General features: G+C 33.9%; 1 pseudogene; it reads left to right on the forward strand.

Annotated features, from left to right (window-relative positions):
• The first annotated feature begins 673 nt into the window (after window positions 1–673).
• On the forward strand, window positions 674–6,129 carry LOC149538316 (zinc transporter 11-like; annotated as a pseudogene).
• Window positions 6,130–10,594: the final 4,465 nt, after the last annotated feature.

The following is a 10,594-nucleotide window of genomic DNA, read 5'->3' on the forward strand; positions in this document are numbered from 1 at the left end:
TCCTACTCACCATGTCATGGGCTATTACCATACATAAATCACAAGGGCTAACACTCTGCAAAGCAATAGTTGATATAGGAAGAATAGAAAGAGAAGGGATGACATTTATAGCCATGTCAAGAGTAAAAACCTTGAATAATCTTTGTATTTAGCCAGCTTTTACCTTTGAAAGGTATGTGAAAATGAGAAATAACCCATACACAATTAAATAGAAGAAAGAGGAATCTCACCTTGATCAATTACAAATAGAAACAAAATGTAACTATTTTGCATCCTTGAAGCAAAACTAAATAGATAAATAACAATCAACATAACCTTGTCAAGATTAGTGAAAAATTATCTTATGGTCAAATCAGGTAACACCATTTCATATATCAAACTATCAGTGTTATCCTTGTACCCTTCAAAGGTGCAAGTGCTAGTACAAATGTTTTCTCTCTATTCTCATAGGCGACCCTGAATAGTTGTGGTTTCAATTTGACTAAGTGATGATATTCAAAGTGACATTTTTGTAGCATTCTCTTGTCCCCTATCTCATGCTCTCCCCTACAGACTTTGATCTTGTGAAGTACACAAGCTAGAAAAGTACATAATATGATAGTACAATCATTATACATATATGCGTCTTGGAATGCTCCCTCATCAAACATAAAATCATTGTTAGTCACCATCCATGGCTGCTGCAAATTATATGCCCTTAACATTTACCATAACTTACTTTGCATTCCTATTTTTGGGATCAATAATTTCACAAATTGGAACCCACAAAGGAGGCTCAGATGACGATGATGATGATGATGCGAAGCCCAATTTAAGAGAAAAATCTCTAATTTTGGTAAAAATATGGTGTCTAATCATTATCTTATTTGCTACCTTTGCTAGAGTAATATCTAACTATTGCTTCCAATGGAATCAAACCTTTCTTTTGCTAGGCACTCAATTTGTAGGAAGGGTTTTCTTGGGGATGGCGTTAATGCATTTCTTGAGTGATTCTACTGAAACCTTTTTAGATTTGACAGACAAATTGTACTTGTTTGCATTCATGCTTTGCATTGTTGGATATTTGTGTTAGACTTGTTGGTGTTTGAAAACGTTACCCATTTTCGATTACCCTAATGAGAACTGAAACACATCTAGGGGTAGCTAACTCCCATTTTCAACATGCCCATTTAGACACCAGGCCAACTATAAGGCATGACCCTTCTTCTTCTTTAGGCTTTACAAAACTTAGGTGGGTGGACCTACAGATTCTTTATATGGTACCAGTTATCAAAGCATACATTGAATCTATTGTGATAGCAGATGAAACCCCTAATATCTCCTAGTGGCTTATGAAGTAACATAGATTCTACAATAGCTAGGTGCAAACCTATATTATTCATAAACTGAGTGAGGGTTTAAACTTTTATGTCCACTTCAACATGAAGGGAAAATGATTGATTCATATTGAGAAAAGACAACATGTCTAATATCTAGCAAAAACTTAATGATCCTACAAATAACAAGTGCCTTATCCATTAGGGAAAATCCTATACTTTAGAATTATGCATCCTTGAACATCAATCAACATATGGCATATGTAGAAACATTCATGTTCGATCTGTTCACCTTATGAATTAGACAACAATATCCAATATAACCCCATACTTTCACGCATCCTTCTTAGTGAATTTGCAACCTTGTCTGAAACCACAAGCAATTATATGACTCCTTGAGTCAAAGGCAAGCAAACTTCAAAGATACAACTGGGCAATTGCAAATAGGTTAAAGGCCTTTGTTCTTGAACATATAAAATTACAAATTCAACAATAAAGGAGACAAAATTATATTGAAATTCAAAACCTTTTGCACGTTGTATTTATCTCCTTGAAATAAGTACATTAGGAATGCATAAAACAAGATACAAGATGACACTACTGTATCAGAACTATCTATGAAATCCATATGCTATTCATACAAGATATGCTGGGTGTGTGGCTTTCACCGCCTGAGCAGAGCTCTAAGAACTGGAAATAGAAAGCCCACCAACAACCTACAATAGAGAAAGAAAAGAAAGATATATCAAAGAAAGAATTCCCGAATTCATTATATAGCTGACATCTGTCCCTTCAGAAATTCCCTCTCTTTGAAGATGAAAAAGCTTCTCTCTACCTTCTCTCTTCCATCTGATCTGATCTGATTTCATCATTGCCTTGTAACTGATTTGCAAAATATCCCCTGCTGAATGATGAAATCCCTTATTTGCATCAAAATGTTGATAAAACTTGATTTAACTAACTCAAAAATGCCCCCAATTGAATTATCCTTGTCCTTTACACATATTCAAGCTATTAACTTGCCAAAAATCACAACTGAACACTGAAACCTAAAAATGGTTGCAAGATAAGAACTTGAGACAAAACCTCTTATAGAAGGAACCAATAGCATTTTGTGTAGAAACTGACTCCAAAAAATGATAGCTTGTCTTTTCCCGATTCCAACGGTATATAACATCACCTATTTTGCTTATCAGAAACCCACTGAAAATCATTTTAAAAACAACCCCTCTGGTATAAAAAACATGTCTGCACATCATTAATTTTTAAATTTTTTGAAAAATTTAAAAATTTCTAAAGCTAAAACTTTAGAAGGAAAATCCCCTTTTGAAATTTTAAAAAAGCAACTGCACGTGTGAAAATAGTAACTGACCAACTTTGAGGGATTCAAAACCTAGTCAAATAGACTCGAAACAACTCGAAATCTAAAACATAGGTTCTCAGGTATGGACACTAGACACTCTCAAAGGGGTAAGTCATGATGCAATTCTGGGTGCAAGATATTCAAATGCAAACATAGCCTCCTGTCGTTGTTTGACACCTAAGTAAAAATGCAAATTTGGAACTAGCTCAAAACGAGACTTCACAAAATAGCTCGGAATGATAATTTAACTTCATAGAACAGGTAGACATGTTGAATGGAGGGTGTTAGAAACATTGAACACCATGTAGGCCTCATACTAATAGCCAGGTACATTTGCATTTATGGGGCTTTCATAGGCTTGACTTGATTCAAAATTTTAAATGGACACTCAAAATGAGAAAGCAATTTTGAGCTCTAACAAGACTTATTACATTAATTAGGTTAGGAATGTTGGACTTATTACATTAATTAGGTTAGTTTCTAATAAGAGAGAATGATTGTTGAATTAATGTAATACGGGGGGAATGTTAGGTTTATTACATTAATTAGGTTAGTTTTTTTGTGTTTAGATTAGATTAATAAAATCAGTTCAATATATAGTTGCTGGAAAGTTATTTCCGTAAGTATCCCATAAGTAGTTGTTGTAAGGGAAAATAAAACTATATAAAGGTGCTCAGACATCAATATAAATTATTCAATATTATTCATATCATTCCAGTAATTCGGTATCATTTTAATACCATTTTTAGTTTCAATTATGTATGTTTCCAAATGTATCTAGAAAATTTGAATCAATAGTTTCAGCATTTTATATTTTTTCTTTTTCATTTTATATTTTCAGTTTTGCATTCTTTGGGCCTGTTACAGTGGTATCAGAGCAGGTTAATCAATGGGGAGAAGAGTGCCTTTGATGGATGTTGGATGATTAGAGTCTAAAACAATAGGAGGCTAGAGGAAATGGATGTTGGAGGAATGTTATCATCTCAAGCTAGCTTCTCGCTCAGAGATGATTACTGTATGAGAAGCCACTATTTGTGTCCCTATAAAGTTGGGGCTTGGCCAATTCCTCCCTAAAGATAAGAAGGAAATTGATAGATTTGTGTCCCTGAAGAAAAGAGGGGGCTTGGCTATGTGATTGTTCTTCTATTGAGTGAGGGGGGGCAGGATTTCAAGAATGGCATTTGAGACACTCAGAGGAGATGTCCACTTTCAGAAGAAAGATGTAGAGACATATTAGTGGTGATTGTTTCTATGACACTTGAGGAGGCGTTAGACACACTCGAAGGAGATGTGGACTTTTGGAGGAAAGGCGTCTCATGTGCAGCACCAAAGGAGGAATCAGGCACACTCCATGGAGATGTGAAATTGTGGAGGAACTATGTCTCCTTGTGTAAAAGAGGTAGAAACAATGTTTTTATGAGGGCAACTTCAGGATTTGCAATATGAAGTTGGGATATGAGGGCAATTTCAGGATTAAGATTTGCAATCTGAAGTTGTAGACTATTTACGAAGATTGGTGAAGGAACTCAACTTCAAGATTAAGATTTGCAATCTGAAGTTGTAAACTACTTTCAAAGATTGGTGAAGGAGCTCAACTTCAGGATTGGGATTTGCAATCTGAAGTTGAAGACTACTTTCAAAAATTCGTGAAGGAGCTCAACTTCAGGATTAGGATTTGCAATCTGAAGTTGCAGACTACTTTCAAAGTTTTGTGAATGAGTTTCCTCAAAGTTTATAATATTGGTGAAGGCTTTTCAATTTTATTGGATTAATGTAATAAGGGAGGGAATGTTAGACTTATTACATTAATTAGGTTAGGAATGTTGGACTTATTACATTAATTAGGTTAACTTCTAATGAGAGAATGATTATTGAATTAATGTAATAAGGGGGGATGTTAGGTTTATTACATTAATTAGGTTAGTTTTTTTGTGTTTAGATTAGATTAATCAAATCAGTTCAATATATAGTTGTTGGGAAGTTATTTCCGTAAGTATCCCGTAAGTAGTTGTTGTAAGGGAAAATAAAACTATATAAGGATGCTCAGATATCAATGTAAATTATTCAATATTATTCATATCATTCCAGTAATTCGGTATCATTTTAATATAATTATTAGTTTCAATTTTGTATGTTTCCAAATGTATCAAGAAAATCTAAATCAATAGTTTCAGCATTTTATATTTTTGCTCTTTCATTTTATATTTTCAGTTTTGCATTCTTTGGACCTGTTAGAATCTGCCTACTACGCTGGGAGATCTTCTTGTCACTTGGGTTTATGCCAAGCAATCGGACAAGACGGAAATGGCTCATGTTTCTCTACAACCAAGAGGCAGAGGTATTCTATTAACTTTCATTCTCATATTTATTTCCGTTTTTGCATGGTGGACGGCAATTCCATGCATTTGACCATTTTGTGAAATAGTAGATGATGAAGAATAACTCCCTGCTCACACTGTAGACACCACTTTCAGATATCAGGTCAGCTGATTGAGGCCGTAAAATTTCATGATTTTTCATCTATCTCAAGGCTTGGCTAATTAATTCTCACTAACTGAATGACCCTTGAAATTTAATTTGGCCACCACTTCAAATTGCGGCTTATCAGTCATATAAATTAGTTAATAATCAAATAGGTTTTACCATTCATGTACGTTTTTCATTTTTATAGGATAGTTAGTAAAAATCTCACTGAAATTACTGAATGAAAACCAATCCAATCATGGCAGAAGGGGAAGGAGCCGTTACCTAGTTCGAATTCATTAGGAGACACTTTATTTCTAATAATGGCACTCTGTTTTCACTCTGTCTTTGAAGGAATCGCCAATGGAGTGGCAGGCAAGTACTTCTATCTGCCCTGTTCCCATAATTAAGCTGGGGAATCGACCATTAGCTTCAATTTACATTTAGGAATAATAAAATCTAAAAGCTGGGAGGCTAAATTTCTTAGCCAGATGATTTCAGATGCTTTATAAGATGTTTAATCTAATATGGGCAATTTGGGCACCAAATTTCTCAATCAAACAATGGGAAATTTGTGCAACAGAATCGAAGGCTGAAGCATGGAGGGCAGTGTGGACAGTGTCTCTGCACAAGATATTCGCAGCAATTGCAATGGGCATTGCTCTTCTGCAGATTGTTCCGAACAGGGCACTCTTATCATGTGCAGCGTATGCTTTTGCTTTTGCAATTTCCTCCCCAATTGGAGTTGCAATCGGCATAATAATCGATTCCACCACAGAGGGACGAGTTGCTGATTGGATATATGCAATTTCAATGGGTTTGGCGTGTGGAGTTTTTATTTATGTGGCAATTAATCACCTGCTCAATCGATGGAGCAAACGCCATAGTTCTGCAAAAACTGAAATTGCATTTGATAGACCATTTTACAATCACGTGGCGGTTGTTTTGGGAGCTGGAGTCATTGCTGTGGTCATGATTTGGGATTAGAGAGAGATTTCAATTAGATTCTTATGTTATTTAGACTCTTAAGTTCATTTTTGTTGTGACGAGATTAATTGTCTTTATTGTGGTGGAATATTTTTATGTCATTGAATAAAGCCGAACCACATAAAATCAAACTTAGTGGCGAAATGCTTATCCAAACTTATTTTGAAAGTAATAATAAAATATTATTTAATTTAGAAAAAGTTAGAGATAAAAATGAGTTTACGTGTATGTGTATGTATGTTTGTATGTAAGTATATGACATTTTATCTTCTAATAAAGTAATATAATTTTATTTAAATATTAATAATTTTATTTAATTATTATATTATATAACTTTTTGAACTACAATAAACTATAATATCATTAGAAAATATGATATTTTATGGGCTTAAAATTGTTTTATAATGACAATCTAAACAAAATAAAAATTTCTTAAAGAATGATAATCTATAACTATCAGGGCCTTTTTGAAGGGCTTTAAATTGTTTTATCACTTGAATTCTATGCGGATTAAATCATCCATGCTCTTCTCCTCTAAAATCTTTTGATTTTACATTTCAAGATTCTGAATAAATATTTCTGTTTCTTCTAATGTAAGTCCACTGATACCAATCTTTTTGTAACATATTCAAGAATATGACAATACAGAATGATAATAACTTGGCATTTACACAGATTTTGAAATGTGCAAACAACATAACATCATGTTTGTGTAAAAATGAAGCATTAAAAAGTAACATAAATTATTAATTCCTTTGTACTGTAATTGATGCTCATAACATGTACACGTCAATTGCAATTCTAAGTATGTTGTAAGATGAGATATATATGTCGAACATAATTGAACAACAATAATGGTATACGTACTCATAAAAATCAAAACAAGAACTATATTACAAAAATCAAAAGAATTTCTTCTTCTAACAACTATATACATAACATTTTGCACATGCAAATAATTCAATTAGAGTATTATAAAATATATTCCATTATTAGGAACATAAATAACCTTTACAAGTACTACATTTCACTAAAAATATAAATTGATTGTAGATGATTAAAATGTACAATGAACCTTTCTTATAATTTAGAGGGAGGATGTGAGCACTTATGGAGTGTGGGAGTAGGTACAACATACCAACTAGAATAAATGTTAGTCCAAGTAAACAATTAAATGTTAGCAGCAAACAATTAAATGTTATTATAAGCTCTTTAATAACTGATATTACTTTTGTAATGTTTCTTTGAATAAAAACTATAGATCAACTACTAATATGCCACTAACTAGCAAAGAGTAGAAGACGAAGAGTTAGGAAACATGTTCTTTAGCAAAATCCTAAGAGTTGTTACTAGTTACAAATCAATTTTCTTTGCAGAAACTACTTTCTTACAATGTTTTTTATTTATTTTTTTAAATTTATTTTATTTTATTTTTTGTCGTTACATGTTTCCTTTCAAAGCAATTGAGATTTCCTATTGTCTTGGTAACAAACCAATAAATAGAGCGATTCAATTGCAAATTTGGCTAGGTCTACAATTGAGTTTTGAGCTGCCCCTTTATTTGATCTCCTTTCACTCATTTGAGCAATTAGGTTTGCTGATTTCAAAGGTTGTCTCTAGAGATCACTCGTTTACTTCAAAACTCTCATTTTTCTTTGCCCTTTGGTTATTATAATCTTTGTATTGAGGAATGGAACTCGAGGAAGAGGTAGGGTGGATGTGCAACATTCTAGGGAAGGGACCCTTTCAAATGTTAATTAAATAGAAAACCCTAACTAGCTCAAACATACTAAATAAGAATATGACAACAACTACAAATATGACCGCAAAGAATGATGATAAGAATGCAAAAAAGAATGATGCAATTGTGAAGGAACACAATATAAAAAAATCTAGGTAAAACCTTAGAAATTTTCATGCTTGATGATGTTATGGGTTCCATTGAAGAAAGTCAACATATATCAGTTATTTTGTTCTTCCTAAGAGGGGTTCTATGCCTGAATTTGAATTTCGCAAATGGATAAAATTTAAATGGAAAAACAGAGGATGGGAAATTGAACCATGTTTTTTGTATGATCATTAGTGTTAATCATACCCAAGTTGTGCCCCAATATGGATTATGGACAAATTTGTTATTTACAAGCATGGACTTTGGATTTTTATCTTGAAGGTCTACCTTAGTCATCACATCATATGTTTGTGGAAATTTCTAATCTAAATTTGGCTTACCATTTTTCAAAAGAATTGTTACCTAGTTGGGTGGGGTAATATGGTGTAAAAGCATTTCTAACAAGTTTGAAAATTTAAGAGCTTACCCCATAATTTATGTGGAGATGGGATTGAATAATCTACTATCTAAAAATATCAAGCTTATTGGACTTGGTTTTGAATTCTTCCAGCCTCTAGTTTATCTTCATAAACCTAATGCAGCCTCGTTGGATTTGGCTCGGGGACCTTTCTTTGTCATCACTTTCAACAATTTTTGCATATTATTTATTTTATTGAGCTATTTTTTATTTCTACCCTTTTGGTTGTGAGGTAGGGCTCTCCTATTTTATCATTTCTGCTCCATTTCGGCTTTTGTTTTTGTTAACCATTTGCTAGGAGGCTGAGAACTAGTGTTCCCCTCCATTTCTATTTGTTGGTTATGTTCGTTTGGTTGGGTATGAACATTTTCCCCTACTTTTGGGATTGGGGTTTGGGGTTTTGCACTATTATGCTAGCCATTTTTGCATATTGCGTTCAAACTCAAATATTATTGAATTTTAAAGGTTTTTGTACCCAAAGGTCAAATGGGTTTTAAGTTCAAAGTTTTCCCAATTTTTGAGGTTTTTACCTCATTATGCGTGCCATCCTATTTTCTTAGGTTTTCTTTGCATGAGTTTGGAGATAGACCTAGATGATTCATTTGGATGTCAGTCAGACTTTTATTACAATTTTATGTTGCATTGGGATGCATGTCACATGCATCCTCCCGACTTTATTTTTGGTTGAGTGAATTTCTGCTTTGTGCTCTCTTCTAGTCCTTATGTTATGACCTTTGTGATGGTGGTGCACCACACACGAGTACATGCATGTACATTTCTTAGGTGACTTACAAGTCTCGATCTTTCATGGTACTTTCAGAAGTTATGATCATTAGGGTTGGGTTAGGAATTTGCATGCCTATAGACACTCATCATTGGATGAGAATGGGTAGGGTAGGGTAGAATATGAAGGGGGATTCTTTTTCACAATCTAGTGCCTATTTCATGAGGGTTGGCATGCATAAGTTTTAATTAAGTGATGACTGAAGAAAAAACTAGGTGGTAATAAAACTTAAGATAATAAAATGTGTGTGAGGGGCCCTCTATTGAGGAGTTGAAATGCACGATCCGAGGTTGAGCTTGTTGATGCCAAGCAACTCTCCATGATGCCAACCCCTACTTAGTAGCCCATTGAGTGTCTAACCAGGATCTGTAGTTTATGCATTGTCTATGTCTTGGTTTCAGCCATCATACTACTTGGTGTGTGTGTTAGCCATGGATGTTTGCTTGTGTGTTTGTGGTTGGATCATTATCTCCATTAGCACAATGAGAGTTGGCCTATGAGTTCCACATGGTTGGGAGGCTTAGCTACCTATACCACTATTGGAGACTAGTGTACAAAGACAGTCTATTGTCCTAGTGTGACCATTGCTAGATGTTTTCACTTGGTACTTTAGGTTTTGGAGTATTCTTTCTTGTGACTTATGATTTCATTAGGTTTCTTGTATATCATGTTTAGATGATGTTATGTATTGATGCATTTCCTTATTTTGATGATTATCATATGATAGATGATGTTATCCATATGTGTAGGATTATCGTATGCTTTACTTCTAGCATGTTAGATTTCCTTATGCTTATGTTGTAGCATGTTTTAGTAGTGAAGTCCTTATATAATAGTACAGATGATTTGATCAGTAGCTTGGGATGTTATGTGCAGGCAATGGCTAGGGGCCATGATGGTCTTATGATGCTATTATGGTTGGAAGGAACTGTGTACTTAGTTTGGTTGTATTATTCGTTGTGATATTATTTCTATTTATTGTGATGTTGTTTCAATACACTATCATGCTTCCTTATATACTTTCCTTTACTTCTTGTTAGATGGTTAGATGTTGTTTCCTTCTTTTAGTATTGTGTTTGAATGTTAAAGCCTTGAATTGTGCATCCATTACTCCCCAATGTGGAGGTTTTGAACTCTACTTTACTCTTTTGTTTTCCCTTAAGATTTTTTGTTATTTTCTTTGGAGACTATGTGTCAACATGGGGTGATACAATAGTGTGTCATGCACCCATTAGAGTTCTATCATGTGATATTGGAAAGTATCATACCTCTTAGGAAAAAATGTCGTGCAATACTACAAAGTATCACACTCTCATTGAAGAAGTGTCGTATGATACTAGTAAAGTATCACATGCACTTGAGAGTAGTGTTACCC

The sequence above is a fragment of the Cupressus sempervirens genome, chromosome 9, assembly GCF_028749045.1.
Source record: "Cupressus sempervirens isolate cs-2001-9-10 chromosome 9, ASM2874904v1, whole genome shotgun sequence".
Classification (NCBI taxonomy): domain Eukaryota; kingdom Viridiplantae; phylum Streptophyta; class Pinopsida; order Cupressales; family Cupressaceae; genus Cupressus; species Cupressus sempervirens.